The sequence below is a fragment of the Taudactylus pleione genome, unplaced genomic scaffold (assembly GCF_031769625.1).
Source record: "Taudactylus pleione unplaced genomic scaffold, aTauple2 ptg000015l, whole genome shotgun sequence".
NCBI lineage: Eukaryota > Metazoa > Chordata > Amphibia > Anura > Myobatrachidae > Taudactylus > Taudactylus pleione.
The window spans coordinates 6,060,408-6,085,176 of NW_028284417.1; the positions used below are offsets into that span (position 1 = coordinate 6,060,408).

Genomic DNA, 24,769 nt, shown 5'->3' on the forward strand with positions numbered 1-24,769 from the left:
CATGAGTCTCCCGATACCACTTCCTGTGGCCTGCATGAAGAGTAGCATTATTGGGTCATCCAACCTCACTCACACTCTAGCACATACAGCTAGCCCAAGGGGTCCCGACCCAAATTACCACCTCCTAGTAATGTGAGAAGATGGAGATATGTAACAGTAATTAGAATACCTTATAAAATACAAAATAACTTTATAACAGATATAACACTCTAGGCTTGATACAGACATGGTCGCTGTTGAGGCATTGGATGCAAGCAGCCGATGTTTTCAGTCTGTTCATGTGTCTGAGTCCTACTGCGCATGCATCCTGATGATGGGAAATAGAGCGAATTTTGGCACAGAGAAGTGAAATTTCAGTGAGTGTTTCTGGGTGGTGGGTAGAATGATGTGGGTGTTCTGCGGTCAGCAACTGTGGCTTATACCGCAGTTGTGCTGACACTAGCAGCCATGTTCTGATGGACATTCTGCTCCTCCAAAGGGCTGGTGCAAAGTCCAAAGGTGCCCATCCACTAGCAGACATGAAAACGACTGCACGATTACGACAGTCTGTGATGAGCCTACACTGAACGAGCAGTCGTTCAGTACAGGATCATCAATCATCTGCAAACATGCTGAACCTGATGATATCGTCAGATTGTCCAGCATGTTTGCACGATGATAGATGTCTAAACGACCAGCGGGAGCGTGCATCGCTGGTCGTTTAAGAAATTTTTACAAGCGATTTGCAAATGATTTATGAACGATAATGATATAGTTATCATTCAATCGCTCACATAAATCGTCTATTGGATGGGCACCTTCATGGTGCGACTTAATACGCAGAGAGGTGGTGGACATCTTTGTGCAATTTACATTGCCCAAGGCATTAGTATAAAGACACCTGTAACTGCATTCACCTCTGAATCAAGTCCTCTATTATTCATAGAGCACAATATAAAATACACATAAGCAGTACATAACACAGATCATTCAATATATACTACACACTTTATAACAAAAGGTATTCTGTGTAACTGCCACACAATACAGAACAAACACTTGTGTATGTTACAGAAAAACAGAGATCTTCCTTATGACCGCCAGGGAAGTAGAGACATTGGGTGGCCTCTGTACTGGAGAGGATGTCCATATGAGGTGGTGTGGCTACATTCCTAGGGTGTACAGATGGGGGCGTGGTCATGGCATAATGGAACGTGTGATTACATGTCCACTGCCCTCGCAGGCTCCTAAAGAATCCTAGTACATTCTTCCCTAAGTGATGACCACTGCCAATACAGAGAGCATCCTAGTGACCACCACACAATGGAGGGAGCATAATAGCGATTTCTGCATAATATAGAGCAGGAAACCTCCCCTGCTCTACCTTACATTTCTTTGCCGTACATTGTGTCTGACACCATGTTTTGATGCTCTCCTATATTAAGCCACCCCAATATTTATTCTGCCTCATATCATGGCCCTCTGTATTAATTTATCTAAATATTAAGGCCTCTCTTTATGGCTCCTCTTCATAGCACCCTCTTGTATTATGCATCCATATATTCTTTTACACTTTACTACTTATGTATGTGATATGTGTTATATGTATACTACTTATGTATGTGTTATATGTGATGCTGGTTACAGTACTGGTACATATAATGTTACAGGCCACCGCTGCATCTTGTCTGACAATGGTGCTCCGGCTGGTTCTCTCAGGCCCTTTGCTACATTTAACAAACTTGTCTGACGACCATTTTCATCTGTTTTCTGGCATTTAGAAGCAAATTACTGATCATTTACTCCCATTCCTTACCAGATTGCACATAAACCCTGAATAGCAGTGAAGACAGCTGGGTGTTAATGAGCTGAATGGCTTCACAGAAACCGAGGAGCTGCTGAGACCGCAGGAATGAATAAACAAAAGTTCACACAGTACAGAGGTACAGCAGACACTGCTACAATGAATTTGCAGTCAATCCACACAGACGCTGAGAAGTGGCAGACACTGAGTGATGTTACTTGCAGGGAGTACACAGACGCTGAGGTATGGCAGGCAGTGCTCTGATGTGACTTACAGATAATCCACACAGACGCTAGGACACGAGGAGCTGGAACAAACAGGAGGATGAACTTCTCACTAGAACCGGAAGCCTCATACAGCGCTATAGCTGGCACCAGAGCAGAGAACCAACATGGGTAAAAAAGGAAGGAGATAAAATCAGCGCAGGGAGGCGGAGACAGAACAGTCTGGTAGGAAGACCTCATGGAGCGGCAACCCGGTGTTCCTGTCTCCTAGCAACAGGCCCGAGAGAACCAGCCGGAGCACCATTGTCAGACAAGATGCAGCTGCGGCTTGTAACATTATATGTACCAGTACTGTAACCAGCATCACATACAGTCAGGTGCATAAATATTGGGATATTGACAGAATTTTCATATTTTGGCCTCTATTCATCACCACAATGGCTTTGAAATGAAACAAACAAGATGTGCTTAAACTGCAGACTTTCAGATTTAATTTGAGGGTAATTACATCCAAATCAGGTGAACGGTGTAGGAATTACAACGGTTTCTATATGTGCCTCCCACTTTTTAAAAGGGGCCAAAAGTAATGGAACAATCTAAACAATCCTAAATCTAACTTTCACTTTTTAATACTTTGTTGCAAATCCTTTGCAGGCAATTACGGCCTGAAGTCTGGAATGCATAGACATCACCAGACGCTGGGTTTCATCCCTGGTGATGCTCTACCAGGCCTCTACTGCAAATGTCTTCAATTCCTGCTTGTTCTTGGGGCATTTTCCCTTCAGTTTTGTCTTCATCAAATGAAATGCATGCTCAACCAGATTCAGGTCAGCGGATTGACTTGGCCATTGCATACCATTCCACTTTTTAGCCTTAAAAAAACTCTTTGGTTGCTTTTGCAGTATGCTTAGGGTCATTGTCCATCTGCACTGTGAAGCGCCGTCCAATGAGTTCTGAAGCATTTGACTGAATATGAGCATATAATATTGCCCAAAACACTTCAGAATTCATTCTGCTGCTTTTGTCAGCAGTCACATCATCAATAAATACAAGGGAACCAGTTCCATTGGCAGCCATACATGCCCACACCATGACACTACCACCACCATGCTTCACTGATGAGGTGGTATGTTTTGGATCATGAGCAGTTCCTTTCCTTCTACATACTCTTCTCTTCCCATCACTCTGGTACAAGTTGATCTTTGTCTCATCTGTCCATAGGATGTTGTTCCAGAACTGTAATGGCTTTTTTAGATGTTGTTTGGCAAACTCTAATCTGGTCTTCCTGTTTTTGTGGCTCACCAATGGTTTACATCTTGTGGTGAACCCTCTATATTCACTCTTGTGAAGTCTTCTCTTGATTGTTGACTTTGACACATATACACCTACCTCCTGGAGAGTGTTCTTGATTTGGCCAACTTTTGTGAAGGGGTTTTCTTCACCAGGGAAATAATTCTTCTTTCATCCACCACAGTTGTTTTCCATGGTCTTCCGGGTCTTTTGGTGTTGCTGAGCTCTCCGATGCATTCTTTCTTTTCAAGAATGTTCCAAACAGTTGATTTGGCCACACCTAATGTTTTTGCTATCTCTCTGATGGGTTTGTTTTGACTTTTCAGCCTAATTATGGCTTGCTTCACTGATAGTGACAGCTCTTTGGATCTCATATTGAGAGTCGACAGCAACTGATTCCAAATGCAAATGTCACACCTAAAATCAACTCCAGACCTTTTACCTGCTTAATTGATAATGAAATAACTGACACATAAATATCTGTTTCTCTCTAAAGTGTTACTAGAAAAACAAATATGACAAAATTATTGTGAAACAGTTTCAATTTAACTAAGTGTTACAGTATTCAATTTTTAAAACATAGTGATGCTCAGTATTTGGATGTAACTGTCTTATACCCCTTTTACACCAGATCAAAAACCTGGGTTTTTGCTGGGTCTACCCGGGTCGCAGCTCAGTGTAAAAGGGTCCCTGAAAATTAACCTGGGTCAAGTGACCCTGCAATCCAACCCAGGTAGCTACCAGGGTTGGACTCAGGATGGACCCAGGTAATGCTGCAGTGTAAACGGTGCAACCCAGGTTATCTGACCTGGATCATGCCTAAAATGAGCGGATTGGTGGTTGTGGAGCATTCACCTCCCACTTTTTATGACCTCACAGGTTTAGCAGGGAAGACCTGAGTTCACTGTGAACAGGGCTGACCTGGGAGTAACCCAGATCAAAGGTGCAGTGTAAATGGGTCTGACCTGGGTCTGACCAGGGTTGGAACCATGTCCAAAAACCCAGGTCGGACCTGGGTTTTTGGTGGAAAAGAGGTATTATATATAGGGGAGGGGGGGTTTACCTGTCTGAATAGAGTTATATGTGGCAGTGAATATCTTGATTGTCATAATTATTTTTAATTGTATTATTGATGTATAATATGGTCTATTAATATTGGATATAGATTAATATAATATATATATATATTGTCGAAGACTAATTTACATAATTCCATATTTACATATGCTTTATGCTGTATAATGAAGCAGTACATGAGATTTAATAGGGCATTGGTATTTTCATTTTTGTTTCTCTGTCCAAACTTAGATTTAAATGGAAACTAGTGTGATGTCTTTAAGGCCGCACCTGAGGGAAACTGTTTATCTAACACAGTGAAGAGATAATGCCCATATATGTGTCCTTGTGCTGGGGAAACTATTCAGACTAAATATGGGATGCAGTACTCCATGAGTATCACTCAAAAGGAATTCAGTTTCGAGTCTGATTGTTAAGGAGGAGTTAACAAGAGCAAGCTTTGTCTATTATCTGATAATGGTAGTGGGAGTTAAAGGGGCGTATAATCTGAATATTGTAATAATGTATAAGTACTGTGTAACAATGTCAATCGTGGTTATTTCTGCATTATAACCCTGGGAGAATATGTCCCAGTTAAAAGGGCTTGATCTATTTATTTAATTAATTAATAAAATGACAAATTCTTAAGTATACTGGTTTGGAGAATATTACTTATTATGGAACAACACCTGTTAAAGGTAATTTTAGACAGTTGGAGGCACTTGCTGTTCCTTTACGACATCCATCATCTACCTGTGCACCTGTCAGGTTTCCTCACTACCTCAACAATGGGAGAGGAGTGGCTATACCTGCTGCCTGGCCAGCAGCTGGGACATCCAATCTCCAAAATCTTCATGAGTATCGGAATTATATATATACATTATGTGTATATATATATGTATGTTTCTGTGCTCCGAGATGTTATGTAATGAGAGGAAATGGTGTACCACGTGATGAAGGGGGTGTAGCTAAAGTTGAACTCAGAGATGATTTTATATTGTGTGTTGTTTCATTTAAGTAATATTGCGAAAAATAGAGTTAACTGTATTAAGATGCTTTAATAATTTAGGCTGTGAACTGATCACTCACAGTCAAAGGTTTATTTAATATTTGTGTAGTGAAGAATGTATGAATTATGAATGTATGAAATGTGGAGATGTACCTGTTTTTCGATAGACAGACGTGTCGCAAGAGGTAATACAAATGTGTTTGTATTTGCTTGGAGAAAAACAGGTGATCATAGAAAGCTTGTTCTGACTATGTGCGTTTCTATGGTGAGGGTTAAAATGACAAGAGATGATAAAATGTGTATTCCAGTGGATGGAAATAAAAAAGAAAGTGCAGCGTAAAGTGTTAATTTGTAATGTTTACATAATTAGTATAAGTAATTCTAAATTAAATGCAGAGATCAGTCCGTATGCTTGCGTAAAGTATGTCATGTTAAAACTCTATAAAAAAAACAAATGTATGTTGTTGGGAACACAATGGCAGGCTGCAGCTGCTATTGCTATTTCTATAGTTGTGTCAGTAATGTTTAAATATATTCTTAAAAAAATCTTTAAAATAGTGTTTAGTATCTGTAAAACAAAGCGCTGTCATAGTATCTGAAAAGTACAGGCAGAGTTTACGTTATTGTTTGCCAAGAAAGTTCTTATAAGTTCAGAATGTCCCAGACAAAAGACAGAGTTTACAAAAGCAAGAGAACTATAAAGGCTTATATATTTATTACATTATCACTGTTACATAAACCAATAGAGAAAGTTTGGAAACAGCTGATTTTTAGAGAAATGTGATTTTTTAGATAAATAGTGTTGATGTTATTACTGACCATAAGCCAAATGTTTAATGCTACGTTATACCAGACTAAATAGGAATAAGACTGTTGCGGCTAATCATAAAGGATTCCACATGATTACATGCTTAAGGGACTTTTTAAGGCTAGGTTGAATGATGCATAACGTAATAGGGCAGCATTTTAATATCTAGAGTGGGAAGAACTATACTTTAACATAATCGCCAACTTAACAAGGAGAGGACAGACGCAGATCTTGTGCAGAACAGAGATGTTGGGTTGGGAGATATTTGGATATAAGTGAAGAGATGTATGTTGGTTTGGTTTGGTTAATAGCGTCATTCATGAGTGTAAGTATTTTAAGTTGAATACGGTAGAAGACCGGCAGCCAATAGAGAGCCAGACAGAGTAGATTAGCAGACACTGAGCATTTGGTGAGAAAGTTCAACTTCGCAGCTATATTCAAAATGCCGTATAGTGGGGAAAGCCAATAATGAGACTATTACAATTGTCTATGAGGAAATATTGACTCCATGTGCTAGATTTGTTGCATTATCTTGTGTAAGATATGGTCGAATTTTGACTATGTTTTTTAGATGTATGTAACAGGATTTAGAGACAGTTGAATGTGAGAAACATTAGACAGTTTATAGTCGAGGATGACACCTAAGGCAGCGAGCTTGTGAAGTGGGGTTGATTGTCGAGTTGTCAATAGTTATAGAGATATTAATATGGTGACTATTATTTGCTGGTAGATATATAATTAATTCTGCTTTGGATATATTAATTTTGAGGTGGCGAGATGACATTCCAAGATGTAATGGTGGAGAGATATACGGTGACACATATGAGCGCAGTTAGTGACAAATCTGGGGAGAATAGGGAAAATTTGAGTATCCTCTGCATACAGATGATATTGAAAATCAAAGGAGCAGATTAGTTTGCTAAGAATGGAGGTAAAATCAGAAAAGTGCACAGTATAAGAATGATTATATAAGTAGGATGTCAATCAAGAAGGGATGTGTCTTGAAAACCTAGGGATTATATTGTTTGCATAGGAAGAGAATGCTGTTTCTGTGGAGTATTAGGAATGAGATGAGAAGAGTGTAGATACTTCATCTATATTAGAGGGGTCTAATAAACATGATCCTATATACTTCCTATGTTCACAGCAGGATTGTAAACTTTTGTAATGACAAACTGTTTAACTTGTACTTTCAATGTTTTCAGAGTGAGAAACTGTCTGTCTGTGTAACTAGTGCGTCAGTGTGAGTTTAACTCTCTCTGTATATACCCCTCCCAGATGGAGAAGCTGCACGGAGGAGGAAGAAAAAAAAAAAAATACAGTTTTGTTTCAGACAAATACTTTAAGTATCTCAGAGCATGAAACTGTGTCTGTATTCTTACATCACAGGTTTCTTTTGTACCTCAGCTAGGGTACTAATAAAAGAAGGTTATGAAACATACTTTTTAGTATATATGCAGTATCTACATAATGTTTTAATAAAGCAAAAGGATATATTCTGAAAAAGTTTACAAACAGTTTACAATATTTTCAAAATAATCTGAAATTTTTTATGTTCTTACAGATGACGCAGTCCTTATCCAACAGTGATCTATGATTACATTCAAAGAGATTTTAAACTTCAATAAAACCTGCTAACAAACAATTATGTTTCTTTTGCAAAAGCAAGTTAAAAGTTTATTGGGACAAAATCCAACTGTATACTGATAGTTTTAAATATACAGGACGTTGTTTTCCACCATCTCGAAGACATTTATATCCTTAAAGGGTGGCATTTATTGTTAAGTTGAATTGCATCTATTGGTTTTACATACTGTTATTCAGATCTGTAATAATGCTCAAATTAAACATGTTCCTACAGTCAGATTTTCTCAATGGGAGATAATATCTTAGACTCATATCAATCTTACATATGTCATAATTTCAATTGTGCTACATTGATCTTCTTTATCCTCAACAGGGGGGAATATGGTTGATTATGGTTAATGGTGAGGAAAAAGGAAGACAATGAACAAGTTTGCAATAATGAAATATAAAAATATTTTTCAGTAATGGGAGGTTTCATTAGATAATCTTGACTTAGGCCCTCATTCAGAGCCGTACGCTCTGAGCAGAGCGCACGCTCTGAATGAGGGCCGGGCTCCATTTTCATGGAGCGTCCTCCTGGACGCTCGTATAGCTGTGGGTCACCACCCAACAGGCTATACGAGCGTGCTTTGTGATGGCCGCGATGGTCGAGACCATCGCGACCATCGAAATTGCGAGCCGGAGCCTGCGGTTGAGGTTTTCAACCGCAAGCTCCGGAGTGATTTTGGCTCTATCAGAGCCAAAATCACTCCCACTGACATCACTAGTGATGTCAGTGGGCCGGCTTCTGACGGGAGGCGTTCCCGTGGGAACGCCCCCGTCAGGGAGGCACGCCCCCGGCACGCCCACCAAAGGGGGCGTGCTGTCAATCAACATTGACAGCACGCCCCCTTTGATCGGACACAACGAGCGAAGGACTTTCCTTCGCTCGTCGCGTCTGACGCATGCGCACGACGGAGCTCCCTCCGTCGTGCGCATGCTCAGTGCATAACATCGACCCACTTGCGAGCGGACAGCCGCTCGCGAGTGGGTCTGAATCAGGCCCTTAGTTCTCTTTACTGATGATAACTGTTACAGACGGATACATAATGTTTTTTTTGGTTACAGGGAATGCATTACAGTAACTACCACATTCAACGTAGTTAGCTGAATGTAATGTACAGTATTGATTATAGCAATTGGAAGCATAGGTGTTACCGCATAGCTTCTGGGAACTACAATTTTACATGTACAAACAGTTAAGGAACTGAAAGAAGCAATATGTTTACTAAAAATAAGTTGTAGTAATTAAGTGTCGGGTACAAACTAAAGAGATTGATATTATTGTCATGGGTAACATATTAGCTTACAGGGTAGTATGAAAGGTAATTTTAAGTACATATGATGAATCAGTTATAGAAACTCAGTAGATGGTGTTTAAGGATATCACATTTGACTAATTAAGACAATATCAGGAAAATACTTCTCACAATAAAGTCAATGTCTGGAAATTAGAGCATTGTTACAAGAGAAGATGATAATGGGTATTTGAGTAGAATTGAAATTAATACAAGCCTTATAGAGATGTTCATGGGTTAGTACATTTAAGAGCAGATAATATGAATCACATTGTCCAATCTTACTAGTATTCTCGAGCCAGAGATAAAGTGAAAATGTGAATGTTTATGTAATTCAGATGATAAATAATGAAGAGAAAATGATACCTACTAAAACATTTTCAAAGTACTATTGATAATTGATTTTATTCAGTTACCAATGAAGAAAAAAAATGATTTAAAGCATGTCGTTTTAGAGGATTAAAGTATGTTATTATTAAGGTTTTAGGATGTTTTAAAATATAGTGTTAGCATGTTCTTGGAGTTTTCTGAATTTATAGCTCCATAATGCTAAGAGAAGAGATTTTGGAGGAATTTGTATGTAAGGTATAGTTTGCTTACTGTAAGTGTTATTGAAAGTTACAAGGAAAGTTTTTCAAATAAGTGAAAAGATGGGAATAAAATGAAAGTTACACACAATGGTGTTATAAAAAAACAAATGAGTTAAACTTACAAAAGAGACAGGAATGGCATTGTTTGAAGGCCTACATTTGGTGCTTCATAGTAATAGAATCACACCTGAGCCTTTTCTCACTCTCTCCTTATTATTCATTTTTTTTGAACTACAATCAAGATGTGTTACTAAACCAAAGACTGATTTGAGATTATGACATGATTTGACTGTTATACAATTGTCTAAGCAGCTACAACAAGAAGACTTTTGGGGAAGCTCAACAGGATATTCAACCAACATCAGCATTTGATGCAGAAGATGAAATACAGTCTAGAGACTATGATGGTATGATGAGAAGTTTATTACATTCTGGTTCCCTTACAGATCAATGGGATGGTCCTTGGCATGGCAAAGTGATGCTGACAACAGATACAGCTATAAAGGTTGCTGAGAAGGACACCTGGATTCATGGCTCACATAGGAAAAGGTCAGAGAGAGATCCGAGTTTAAAGGGGACTTATTCTCAGACTCAAGTGCTGATATAAAGACTCAGACTCAAGTGCTGATATAGAGACTGAGCTATAAAGACTGTGATATAAGACTATGAGAACTCTTCAATCAAGATGGAGATTATTGCTCACAATAGACTATGATATAGACTGATTACAAAGGAACCATAATTTTTCTTAGCTGCGTGATGGAAACAATCGTGTTTATTGCAACATTGAGACTTATTTTTATTTTGGAGAGAGGGCGTGCAAGGGTTCATGGTCTGGTATGACTACACATCCAGTAGTGTGGATGATGGGGTTATTCTAATAAGTCCTTTCCTTCCTCTTTTCTAAGCAGGGAAAATGATCGGTATCAGAAGTCTGATTTATCATCTATTGAAAAGTGCATTTGCATTTACTGTACTAAACAAGAAGAAAGATGTATACTATGGTGTATGGATATTATTCAAAAGAGTATCCAATTCTAAAAAAATATTCATTGATGGGTAAAGTATTAAATGGAACCATTCTTGAGTTGAAATATACTGAAAATACTAAGATAATTAACATAAAAATATGTGAGAATTGTGAAAAAAGGGTGTAAACAGGAAATAGGGTTACTGATAACTATAACTTGACAAAACCACTAATAATTATGTTATTTTCATATGTAAGTGAAAGTATTCCATTTTATTTTAATAAGGAAATATGAAGCAGACTACACTTCAGATCTGAATAACTACAGGAATATTTACTAATCCAATACAAGTAGAAAAATGTTGAGTCATAATATTGTAATAAAATCTTTACTGTGTACGAACCTTAAATTCCTTGCTATAATGAACAATGTAAGGAAGATTTTAAAAGGACTAAATGCTTATTATGTACAATGTATTTTTACAATGAGGCATTTGATTATACACTGCTAGGGATTAGTTCCAATATTGAGTGTTCATAATAGTGATACAGATCATATAGTTCAGACATGTTAGTAATGTTAATTACTACCATATTTGGGTTTGATGTTATTTTCTTGTTACCAGATAATCTTTATTACCTATGAGGAAAGTATGCTTACAAATTATTGCCAATTAATTCAAAAGATATTTCCTTTTTAGGCAAACTGATACTACAATATTATGTTATAACTCATAATAATTTGTGATAAGTTCTTTTGCAGGATGCCAGACGTTTTACAAGAGATATTGATCCAGTGAATAAAAATAAATTTCTCTGATTGATACTTCAGCGAGACATTATGTTGGAAACAACTTTGCTAACATCCTTACGTATGATAATTGGGGATATTTGTATAATCAACATGAAATTATTGAACTGGACAAATTTATTGACAATGATACTGGACTTCATATGATAAGACATTCTTATTTGTTGGACATTTATTAAAATATTCCGGAATGAACTATTACTACAACACCGCCATAATTGATTGCTTGATAATACATACTGGAGGATATTATCGAACTTTTTATACAAATCTTGAAATTCAATGATGAAATTATTTGACCAATAATACTATAGATGAAGAAACCATTATTATCAATTACATAAATGAGACATATACTATAAAATATGAGATATGGTAAGAACTTACCCTTGTTATCTCTATTTCTACGAAGTCCATAGGGTTCCACAGGATACCTTGGGGTATAGGTGTGACGTCAGTCGCAGGGCACCAAAGAGTTAAGCTTTCAGCCTCCCAGGATGCACTAGGTCCCCCTCCTATACCCCGCCCCCAGGCCAAGGCACCTCAGTTAGTTACCAAGCCATAGGCCGGAGGAGGAGAAGGAAGAGAGAGAACAAAGATCTGGACACATACAAGAATCACATTCTCACCAGAGGGAGACGGAAAACCGGTGACCAGAGCAAAGCCCATCTGCAGCACAGGTGCGACAGGGCGGGAGTCCTGTGGAACCCTATGGACTTCGTAGAAATAGAGATAACAAGGGTAAGTTCTTACCATATCTCATATTTTCTACTTCAGGGTCCATAGAGTATCCACAGGATACCTTGGGGATGTCCCAAAGCAGTATCCTTTAAGGGTGGGGACGCTCCTGTGCAGAAAGGAGAATCCGCCGCCCGAAGGAAGCATCCTGAGAGGCGAAGGTGTCAAACCTGTAATACCTCACGAAGGTATGGACAGAAGACCACGTAGCAGCCTTGCAGATCTGAACTGCCGAGGCACCACGTCAAGCTGCCCACGAAGGACCCACAGACCTAGTGGAATGAGCCTTCAGAGAAGGAGGGACCGGTAGGCCTTCATGAAGATAAGCTTCAGAAATAGCCATACGGATCCAGGCTGCCAAAGTTTGCTTTGAAGCAGGCCAACCCTTTTTACAGAAGCCATAGAGGACAACAAAGCGTCCGACTTCCTAAACAAAGAAGTGCGGTCCACATAAGTCCTTAAGGCCCGCACAACATCCAAAGAGGCCTCACCCACGGAAAGACCCGGTGAGTTAAAGGCCGGAACAACTATTTCCTCGTTAACCTGAAACTGGGAAACAACTTTGGGGAGAAACTCGGGCCGAGTGCGGAGCACTGCCCTGTTCCCATGAAAAAAACCAAGAAAGGGGGTCTACAAGAAAGAGCCCCTAACTCAGAAACACGTCTGGCTGAAGCAACGGCCAGAAGGAAAACAGTCTTAGCTGTTAGCCATTTAATATCCACTGAGCCCAGTGGTTCAAACGGCGGTCCTTGGAGAGTCCTCAGGACCACAGCCAAATCCCAAGGCGCCACAGGTGGAACAAAGGGCGGCTGAATACGGAGAACACCTTGCATAAAGGTGCGCACATCCGGGATTGTAGCAATCCTACGGTGAAACCAGACAGATAGGGCCGAAACCTGTACCTTCAAAGAAGCAAGGCGAAGCCCATGATCTAGTCCCGCTTGCAGGAAGGCGAGAATCCGAGACAGACGAAACTCCCGCGGTGCATAACCTCTCGGTCGACACCACTGGAAGAACGTATGCCACACGCGATGGTATATCCTCGCGGAAGACGGTTTCCGAGCTCGTAACATGGTACACAGCATAGAGCTGGCAAACCCCCAGGACCTCAGCATGGCCGTCTCAACAGCCACGCCGCCAAAGACAGCCGAGTCAGGTCCGGGTGAAGACAAGGACCCTGAGACAGAAGGTCCGGTCGTAGCGGCAACCGCAGAGGACTGTCCACGGACAGACCCTGAAGGTCTGAGAACCAGTGCCGTCTGGGCCACGCGGGAGCTATCAACAGGAGCGTCCCTCCTTCCTGTTTGAATTTCCGGATTACCCGTGGAAGACGGGAGACCGGAGGGAACAGGTATGCGAACCTGAACGTCCACCGGACGGACAGAGCATCCACCAGAGACGCCCCGTCGTCTCTTGTGCGAGACCCGTACACCGGCAACTTGTTGTTGTGCCGGGACGCCATGAGGTCGATTTCTGGAAGACCCCACCTGTCCACCAGTAGTTGAAAAACGTCCGGGTGCAGGGACCATTCCCCTGGATGAACGTCCTGGCGACTTAGAAAGTCCGCCTCCCAATTTAGCACTCCCGGGATGAAGACCGCTGATATGGCCGGAAGATTGCGCTCCGCCCAAACCAGGATCCGAGAGACCTCTACGAGAGCCGCCCGACTGCGAGTTCCTCCTTGCCTGTTTATGTAGGCCACGGTGGTAGCATTGTCCGACTGGACCTGCACCGGGTGACCCTGGAGAAACCGCTGTGCCTGCAGGAGAGCATTGAAGACCGCACGGAGTTCCAAGATATTTATTGGAAGCTCCGCTTCTGTCGGTGTCCACCTGCCCTGGAACAAGTGTGGACCCGAAACTGCTCCCCAGCCCCGAAGACTGGCGTCCGTTGTCAACAGGACCCAATTTGGAACCCAGAACGGACGTCCCTTGTTGAGGTGGGTCATCTTTAACCACCACGCAAGGGACAGGCGAACCTCCGGGGTGAGCACAATCGTCTGGAACTTCAGAGACTGAGGCAGCCCGTTCCACTTGGACAGGATCAGGTGCTGCAGAGGTCTAGAGTGAAACTGGGCGTATTCCACCATGTCGAACACCGACACCATGGAGCCCAGTAACCTCATCGCCGAGTGTAAGGACACCCGGCGGCTGTGCAGACAACTGCGCACCCTTGACTGTAAAGCAGAGATCTTGTCCTCCGTCACGAAGATCCTTTGCTGTCCCGAGTCCAATAAGGCTCCAAGATGCAGAATCCTCCGAGACGGGATTAGAGTGGACTTCTGCCAGTTAATTAGCCAGCCGTGCCGTTGCAGCAGTGCAATGGTCAGGTCCAAGTGGTGTAACAGGAGCTCTGGAGATCCTGCCACCAATAACAGGTCGTCCAAGTACGGCAACATGCGGACTCCTTGCAGCCGCAGAGAAGCCGCCATGACCGCCATAGCGTCCTGTATGTCCAATGACACCATGTAGTCCCCAGGTTCCAGCGCCAGAATGATGGACCGTAGGGTCTCCATCCGAAACTTCGGGACCCGCAAAGACTTGTTGAGTGCTTTGAGGTTGAGAATCGGACGATATGACCCATTGGGTTTCTGTACCAAAAATAGATTTGAATAGAAACCCTGGCCCCTCTGGGAGAATGGAACAGGCACTATAACTCCAGCCTGGAGCATAGTGTGCAATACCTTCCGCAGCTCCGTAGCCTTGTTCCGGTCTGATGGTAGACCCGTGGTGAAGAATCGAGCCGGGGGTCTGTGCCGGAAGGAGAGGGCGTACCCGTGAGAGACCACCTCCAGAACCCAAGTGTCTGTCGTAGTGAACGACCAACACCGGGAGAACTGCAGCAGGCGGCCTCCCACCCTGGGATCCCCCAAGGGGAGACCCGCACCGTCAGGCCGCAGGCTTGTCATCTGGCTTGGGGGCCGGACGTCTGGTACTCCATGCCTGTTTCCGGGGCTTGCCCGATTTCTTAGGGCCAGCCTGTCGAGGAAACGACTGTGGTTTGGGCCTGCCCTGGGCCCTAGATGACCGAAAGGACGATGGTCCAGAACCAGAAGGAGCAGCGGCCGACGGGAGACAAGCAGATTTGGCTGCCGCCAGCGTGGCCACAATCTTATCCAGATCCGGACCGAAGAGAACTTCTCCGGTAAACGGCAACGCTTCCAGACCTTTCTTGGATCTGCGTCCGCCTTCCAGGATCGCAGCCACAAGGTGCGACGAGCAGCTACCGCTGCTGAAGAAATTCTAGACACCAGAGTACTAATGTCTAGAGCCGCCTCGTTGATGTAGGTGGCCGAATCACGGAGATTGCCAATCAACTCCGCTTGTTCGGCCGGACAGTCGGATTCAAAAGAAGCCTCTAATGAATCCGCCCAGCGCTCCATCGCTCTGGCAACCCAGCAAATGGCCATAGCCGGCCGTGCTGCCCCCCCTGCAAGGGAATAAGCGGACTTCAGGCAGATTTCTACCTTGCGGTCCGTAGCATCCTTAAGGGAGGACATGGATGGCATCGGCAATGTGGCACTACGGACAAGACGGGTCACGTGAGAATCCACCTGTGGAGGGGATTCACACTTAGCAAAATAATTATCCGCGAACGGATAAGCCACCGCCAGGCGTCTCTGCGGCTGGTATCTTTTGCCAGGTTGTTTCCACGCCTCCTCTAAATGGTCCACCAACTGACCCGAAAGAGGAAAGACTGTGGCATCGCCCTTCACATCTTTGAAAAAGGCATACTTAGATTTAGCCGCTGGGGGAACTTCGTCCTCAATCACCAAGGCTGTGCGGACCGCCCGAATAAGTCCAGGAATATATACTTTGGACTTAGCATCAGCGTCCTTAGTATGGAAAGGTTCCTGATCGTAAGGATCCAGAATCTCCCCATCATCAGACGTCCCTTCGTCATCCTCATAAGGAGCGGACAGAGACGCCACCGGCCTTTTATGAGGCCGCATCACAGACTCCCCTTGCAATACATCCGACAAGTGCTGTAAAGAACTCGTCAGGGAGTTAACCCACGCTGGCTCCTGAGAACCCGGGAGCGGGGAAATAGGGAGACTGTGGGGTACCACCAATTGTCGTGGGAACCCCTGCATGGGTGACGACACCACAGACTGCTGGGACAAACCCATCGGAGTAAACGCGGGCTGCGGAGCTAACTGGCCCACTAAAGCTGTTAACGCCTGAGCGAAACAAGCCCAGGGCGGCTCCTGTACCGGTGCTGTAACCGTAATAGGCCGCGCCATGGACAACACTGCCGGCAAAGGCCCTCCGCGCTACCCTCCCCCTCCGCTAACGGTACTTTGCACGTGGTACACTGTAGCCGGAGGGGAAAATCACTTTCAGACATGATGGCACCACGTATGTGACCTCTCTCACCAATTAAGTATTAAATAGGCGAGAGACCACCCTGCAGCACCGCACCGCAAGGGCTTTAGCAGAAAGAACAGGGACAGTAATAAAGCTGACAGTTTAGTGAAGAATAGTTACAGGCAGCGCTAGCACAGTCACATACAATGCAGAGAAATAACAATTCCTGCACTAACAGCGCTGATCACTCAACTACACAGACACAGGGCCTGGTAGGACACAGCGCTGCATACACAGACCTGAGCCACAGCGGAGGAGAGGTATGCGGGGGGACCCAGACCACGATGCTTCCTTCCAGACTTCCAGCAGCGTTCACCATGCGTTGCAGAGAAGATGGCCGCCGAGGAGCAGAGAGAAGCTGGCCTGGGGGAGGAGCGCTGACACAGGACCAGTCAGCACAGTGCAGAGAGGGCTGTGTGCAGCGGGGGAGGCACCGGCTGTGAGACAGGGAAGGCGCGCTCCCCTGGCATGCATTTAACCCCTGGGACGCCGCAGCGCTACCGCTCTGCTGCGGTCCGCTGTCCCAGGGGGTAGTGGAAGCGCAGGTTGGTCGCCTGGCTCCACGCTGCAGCCAGTCCCCAGGGAGCCCCCTGCCTGGGGACTTAGGACCATGTGATCAGCGGGGACCCACCGCGGGACCCCGCTGCTTACCTCTGTCCCCCTTGAATCCGGCCATGGTCCGGAGCATCTGGGGTCACCGCTAGCTGTGACCCCAGACGCCCACCAGCATCCCCGGATCAGTACCGGCGTTCTGGTACCGGCGGGGTGTAGGGAAGACAGCATGGACGTCAGGACTGACTGTCCATGCTGTTCATCCAGTTGTGCAGCCACAGCTGCATGAAGAATAAGCTTCAGGGGCTCTTCTAGCCCCCACTCCAACAGGTGCACCCGACTCCGGCCGGGCACCAAACTAAACTGAGGTGCCTTGGCCTGGGGGCGGGGTATAGGAGGGGGACCTAGTGCATCCTGGGAGGCTGAAAGCTTAACTCTTTGGTGCCCTGCGACTGACGTCACACCTATACCCCAAGGTATCCTGTGGATACCCTATGGACCCTGAAGTAGAAAAGAAGAATTTCTATGTATACATTGTGATAAAGACTCTAAAGTGATTTATGATGATCATGATTAGATACTAATTGTTGATTTTCAGGTTTACAAATGTTTTTTAATATATTTTATGTACAGACAAAGTTTATTCTTGAAATCTTAATCCTGATTTTCTTTGAAATTGGCCTATGCTGTATTCAGATGGCTACTTTAAAAATGAAAACATACAAGAAATGGAGATGAGATATAGCACATGTAATTAATGTGCTTATCTAAGGGTGGAGCTGTCGAAGACTAATTTACATAATTCCATATTTACATATGCTTTATGCTGTATAATGAAGCAGTACATGAGATTTAATAGGGCATTGGTATTTCCATTTTTGTTTCTCTGTCCAAACTTAGATTTAAATGGAAACTAGTGTGATGTCTTTAAGGCCGCACCCGAGGGAAACTGTTTATCTAACACAGTGAAGAGATAATGCCCATATATGTGTCCTTGTGCTGGGGAAACTATTCAGACTAAATATGGGATGCAGTACTCCATGAGTATCACTCAAAAGGAATTCAGTTTCGAGTCTGATTGTTAAGGAGGAGTTAACAAGAGCAAGCTTTGTCTATTATCTGATAATGGTAGTGGGAGTTAAAGGGGCGTATAATCTGAATATTGTAATAATGTATAAGTACTGTGTAACAATGTCAATCGTGGTTATTCCTCCATTATAACCCTGGGAGAATATGTCCCAGTTAAAAGGGCTTGATCTAATTATTTAATTAATTAATAAAATGACAAATTCTTAAGTATACTGGTTTGGAGAATATTACTTATTATGGAACAACACCTGTTAAAGGTAATTTTAGACAATATATATATATTAAAGAGTTGATAACTCCTATATAAGATAGGTACTAATAATTCAAACAATTTTATTTACAAACTGTGTGTTAGCGCTCTCTAACTCTTATTATTTTTTTGTTCATATATACGGGGACAGAGTAATCCCTTTGTTTTTGAGAGCAACAGACACTTTATTTTCATAAATTATACCATTGGCACCATCACTAGATATCTCTTGCTTTATTGACAACTCATCAGTCTCAGTTGCAATTCATTGTCTGTATGTACCAGCAGCAATTAACATTTTACAGCAGTTTCTGACATACCTCTGTGCATACCAGCCCTCAATGCTACAACCAGCCAAGTGCATACCAGCTCTCAAGGCTGCAACTAGCCAAGTACTTTCCAGTCCTCGAGGCTGCAACCCGCCAAGTACATATCAGCCCTCAAGGCTGCAACCCGCCAAGTTCATTCCAGCCTACAAGGATGCTAACAACCAAGTTCATTCAAGCCCACAAGGCTGTAACCCACAAGTATTTATCAGTTCGAGGCTGCAACTTGCCAAGTACATGTCAGCCCTCAAGGCCACATTCCAGTCAGGAATCATCCAATCCTCACAACTCCTTATCGATTGACTTCTTATTAATTGATTCCTCAAAGAATCTTTTATCAATTCACTCTGAAGGTGCCCATACACGGCACAATTTTTTACCTGATATGGACAGTTTAGATGGGTTGTACAGACGAATCGTATGAAAATTGTTTTTTGTGTGTTCTGCGACCCAGATGTGCATCCCCGCCGTCCTCTAGTTGGATCGCAGATCAGATGGTTTTGCAGAGAAATCTACGATCGTTTGAGTACAATGTGATATGAACATAGGATAAGATACATAGAAGTGTAACAATCAATCATACACCATTTGACCAGGGGGTGCCGAGAGGCAGGGAGCAAGTACAATTTACCTGGGCCCGGGATCCAGAAGGGCCCAGCGGGGGCCCGGGTCCGGTGCCACCCCCTCCCTTCCAGCAGCCCAGCATGTGCTGGGATGCAGTGGAAGATTGCTCGCAGCTGCTAAGCAGCAGCCGCGAGCAATCGCCTATGCCTGAGGGGGGGAGCAATCACACTGATCGCGCCCTCCCCTGGCTTTGTGCCGGGCTGAGGGGCTCACAGCGCCCCCTCCGTGGAGCTACAAAAGTATGTTTATTTTTTGAAGGGTGCATGGCCACGCCTCCCGCAATTAGGCCACACTGCTCTTTTTTAGGGCCCGGTGGCGCTGTCTATGGCCATGCATTTGACCACATTATATGAAGAATTTCAAGGGAAGAATTTCAAGGGCAATCATACAACACGTCTTACCAACTTTAAATCGCACAGTGTATGGCAACCATTAGTCAATTGACTCACCTAAGCTCCCTAATCAATGAACTCACTATACAATATTGAGCTTCACTATCCTGGTAATTGTTCACTGTATATCTTCCCAGAGGCTCATAACATATGAGTCTATTTCTGCACAATTATTGTACCTTATTATGGGCCTGGATTCTGGATTTTCTAAAAACTGACTGCCCACTTGCAGTGTCTTGAGACAGTGCATTTCCGTCTTGGAGCACCTTCAGAAGTACCATTGGTCACATAAGTCCTATAACAGGTGCTGTATCTCCATTTGTGTATGGCCTACTGTGTGATTGGTTCAGCATCTTTGGATGCAGCAACAGTTTGGAACAAACATTTCTTGAATTTCAGTGAAATACAGGCCTCATTTATCAACAAGTTTTATCCTACGCAACAAGTGATAAAACTGGTTGCGTATGATAAATGGTTGTAGTAAACCAAGTTCTAAGGTGCGCTGGCTGACTGGTTCACTATCCTCTTCTTGAGGCCAGCAGCAAAGATACACCGTGACAGAGGGGCAAGTGTGGTGGAATTTCCTTTTTGCAGACACAATGATTACAATTTGAAAAGATACAAACACTATTTTATTATAGTATAAGTAATGTAATATACATTAAAGTTGTAACAAGTGTACTTTCCCAGGCTCAAACCCAGTCAAAGACAAATTGTTACAATATTCACACTATCAAGTGGCTTGACACAGTAATTACAAAAAGTAACAATTTCAATACAATATCAGAGTAAGATTAACTATTGGGTCAACCCTTGCCTTGCAAAGGAAACTAAAGGGGGGCATCCACTACACAATTTTAGCAGGCGATTGAACGATAACGACGTCGTTCTCATTCAATCGTTTAAAAATACTTTATAAATCGTGCAGTGTTTGGTCGTTAACGATCAACGATGCGCGCTCCCGCTGGTTGTTTGATCGTCTCGTCAGTCGACCGAACAAGCAGGTCAATTTCACTTGATCTATTAAAGATAGTTTGCAAATCGTTCAGACTGAAAGATAAAATTTCAAGGGAAAAAATATCAAGGGAAAATCGTTTAGAGAGATTGGACAGGGAGTAGATAGTCTAGTGGATGTGCCCCTTTAGGTGCAACCTCAGCTGGTTGGAGGAAGAATGTAACCAGTGAATCGAGGCTTGTTACACTTGCACAAAGACCAGGTATACGATAGAGCACAGTCTCTAACAAGCCATTTCCAGCAATTTCAGCATACACATGCAGTAGTGAAACAAAGCAGAACTTAAGGCCCCCATAAATCTGCGACGGATGTAGCGATGGGATCGGAAATGCCGACCAGTGCCCATCGACGTTCTGTGATCAGTCGCAGGATCAGTGAAGTTTTACATGTGACAATCACGATAATTTTTTGATCATGACTGGCATATCTGTGAATTCCAACATGTTGTATTTCTCCGACCGTGCGATGCCGGGTTGCAGGATCACTGCATCCATCTCTGATAGATGGGGGCCTTTAGACAGGTGGATGCAGGTGAATGAACGTTGTTCCCAAAAAATGAACAAGCAGTGTTTCTACACAGCAAGCTTTATCAAGGTGGCACACGTGTGTACAATTTTAAATACCACAGGCCCAAGTTAAATGCATGAAAGTTTAGTGAGCACACACAATGGTGAGAAAAATATGCAGCGAACTTTAAAAGGTGCATACACACACACACGATTTTTTGAACGATTATCGTTAATATCGTTTATCATTCAATCGTTGAAAAAATCGTTCACTTTCCGAGTTAAACCGATGAACGATTATCATTCCTGCGTGTTCATGTTTGTAGTTCAGTCAGACTGACCAACTGAACGACTTTCATTAAGGGGATATGCAAATATCGTTTGTAGTTCACAAAAATTGTTCATTACACTGTAAAAAATCTGACAGAAAATCGTTCATTTACAAAATCGTTGTGTGTATGCAGCTTAAGCAATAACAGTTCAGATAAGTATGTGCCGTATCCAGTATAATGACTAGGCAGAGTCTCTTGTGCAGAAACTTTAGCGAGGGCACAGACAATGGTGAGAAAAATATGCAGCCAACTTTAAGCAATAACAGTTCAGGTAAGTATGTGTAGTTTTCAGACGTAAGACCTGGCAGCGTCTAGGTAGCTTAACAGGTGTACACACGTGCGCAATGCAGCTGGACTTTAAACAGGTCTATGCAGATAGCTTGACAGGTATGCACACACAGTGGCGGGAAAAAGTATGTAGCCAACTTTAAGTAATACCCCTTTTCCACCTAAATTCCGGGTCTGACCTGGAGTTGGAACAAGGGGCCTGATTCAGACCCACTCGCGAGCGGCTGTCCGCTCGCAAGTGGGTCGATGGTCTGCACCGAGCATGCGCACGACGGAGGGAGCTCCGTCGTGCGCATGCGCCAGACACGACGAGCGAAGGACCACACCACAGTCGGGTCTGCATAGACCCGGCTTTTGCGGAGTGAAAGTGGTCGCTTGGAGATGACGTCATCTCCAAGCACCACTGAAGCCGAACCAATCGGCCGGCTAGCAGCGCACTCCTGGTCATCGTGACCCGGAGTGCGCTGTTCTCACAGCAGGGTTTCACGGGCTACGTCCGTGTTAAACCCTGCTAGTTACCTGGGTTGGATCGCCGGGTCACTCGACCCGGCGATCCAACTCTCTCCCCTTTTACACCAGGGAGCTGCCCGGGTTAACCCTTCAAAAACCCGGGTTTTAGCTCCGGTGTAAAAGGGGTATAATACAGTTCATGAAAGTATGTGCGGTTTCCAGACAAAATATTCAGCAGAGTCTCTATGCAATAAGTTTAGTTAGAAGAACACACAATGGCAGGAAAAACATGCAACAGGCCTTGTGCAATAACAATTCCTGTATACTGTTCCACCAGCTGAAGTTGACACAAAAGATTAACCCAAAATAATGACCCGGGAAAATAATTAACCTTTACCAGTAGACAAAGGCCTACATTAATTCAAACAGTAGCAATAAATAGCAAGGGTTAACAGTTTGCAATACCGATTTATATTTGCATGTAACACTAATATCAGCACAGCATTGCTTTTAATCCTCACTTTGCATATAACATTTGCATGCAACACTAGTATAACATTACAGCAACACATTACCACTTTGCTTATAAACAACAGGACATTAAATTACACAGAAAAAAAAATAAAAAAATTATATGAGATATATATGAGGTGTTGCGCTTAAATAAATATACAGTAGATAATGGATTTAATAACTAGACATGGCAGAAACCAGAGTCAAGACACCAAATATATATTATGAAATAGTTATTTAGAAAATAGCAACAATAAAATACAGTACAATAATAATAATAATAATAAAAAAAAAAATCAATAATGAGAACTACTTCTTTGAAAGAAGTCTGTACAGACTAATCTAAATAATATGAAAAGTAACTGCTACAATTAATAAAAATGGATTCCATGTGAAGCTTTATCAAAGAGTGTAGTGGAAAAGGACCTGGTCTCTTCTTTTATATACTGGTCCTCCTCCTAATTGGATACTTCATTAAACAATTAGTTTCCACATGGTTCTGCAGGTGTGTTAATCACATACCTCTCAGTTATATGAACCACAAAATAAAATATATATTTTTTTTGGTGTCTTGATCTCTATAGAATAAATACTTCTATTCATCACATAATTAATGATTTGCACATAAAAAATGGTGATTACATAAATACAAACATATATATGCAAAAAAAAAAAAATACATAATAGGATTGAAAAAAATCTTATTGGTATTTTTTTTCTCAATTCTATTATGTATCTGTTTTTTATATATATATATATATATATGTGTGTGTGTTTGTATTTATGTAATCACCATTTTTTATGTGCAAATCATTAATTATGTGATGAATAGAAGTATTTATTCTGGTATGCAGTCGGGAAGCCGGCGGACCTAATCCCGACAGCTGGCTTCCCGACTGCTTAATCCCGGTGAGGGTTAAAGGACAGGCATCTAAATCTAGACGCCTGGCATTTTACCGATGACAGGAGACCAGCGCCTGGCACCCACGATCGAAGTGATGCCGGGTTTATCGACAGCCGCGTTTTGGGAGGGATTAGGGGCTCCAGAGGTAAAACATGTTGATAAATTAGGCCCACAGTTCGGAGTGTAATTATGGGAGTGCAGGACATGTATGATTTTTTTATTTCTATAGTGTGGTCAGAAACAGTACATCAGACACCGCAGATAGTGGAGTGCCGTGGATTAGTGCCTATTGTTTATAATAACATTTTGTGGTCACACTTTCTCTTGCACCGTAAATGTGTGTGTAATGCTGTGCATACATTGGTAGGCAAAATGCCTATCAAATGGACAGACATTTTATATGACAGCCTGTAACCCAGCAGATTATGTATTATAGCTATACACTGAGATATTTTACAGCATACTTGGTGACTGTCTGGCTGCCCCCTCCGGAGGTAGCAGCCAGGTTACGTTATTGTGGCCCGACCCCTACTACATAATGCTGAGATTACCAGCATTGTAAAGCATGGGGGCTACAATGATATGCAATTTAGCACAAATCGCATCATTGAAGACTTGTTCAGAAGCGGCACCTGAATTTTGGGAGACTCCTGGACGTTCCAGGAGAGTAGGAAAGTATGTTCACAGTGTATGGCCACATGATATCTGGCTTCCTCCCCTGTAAAGGAACAGAGGAAATGTCAGTCGGCTGTGGCAGTGCATACATTGCCCTGATGCGGGTGACTTGCAACTTGCATCGGACAAACATGCTGGACAATTCGGCTTGTCCGATAGATTAATATTTTGTGATCGGTCACACAAATGCACAGTACAAATATCTGAGCGATCTGCCAATATCAGGCAAATCTCCCAGATAATTCTATAATATATGCCCGACATTAAGTGCGCATATGCTCCT

General features: G+C 42.9%; 1 protein-coding gene across 1 annotated transcript in view; it reads right to left on the reverse strand.

The window, feature by feature from the left end:
* Nucleotides 1-24,769, reverse strand: part of LOC148542089 (cyclic GMP-AMP synthase-like) — a 126,869-nt gene that overhangs the window by 100,898 nt on the left and 1,202 nt on the right. The gene's annotated exons all lie outside the window — the stretch shown is intronic.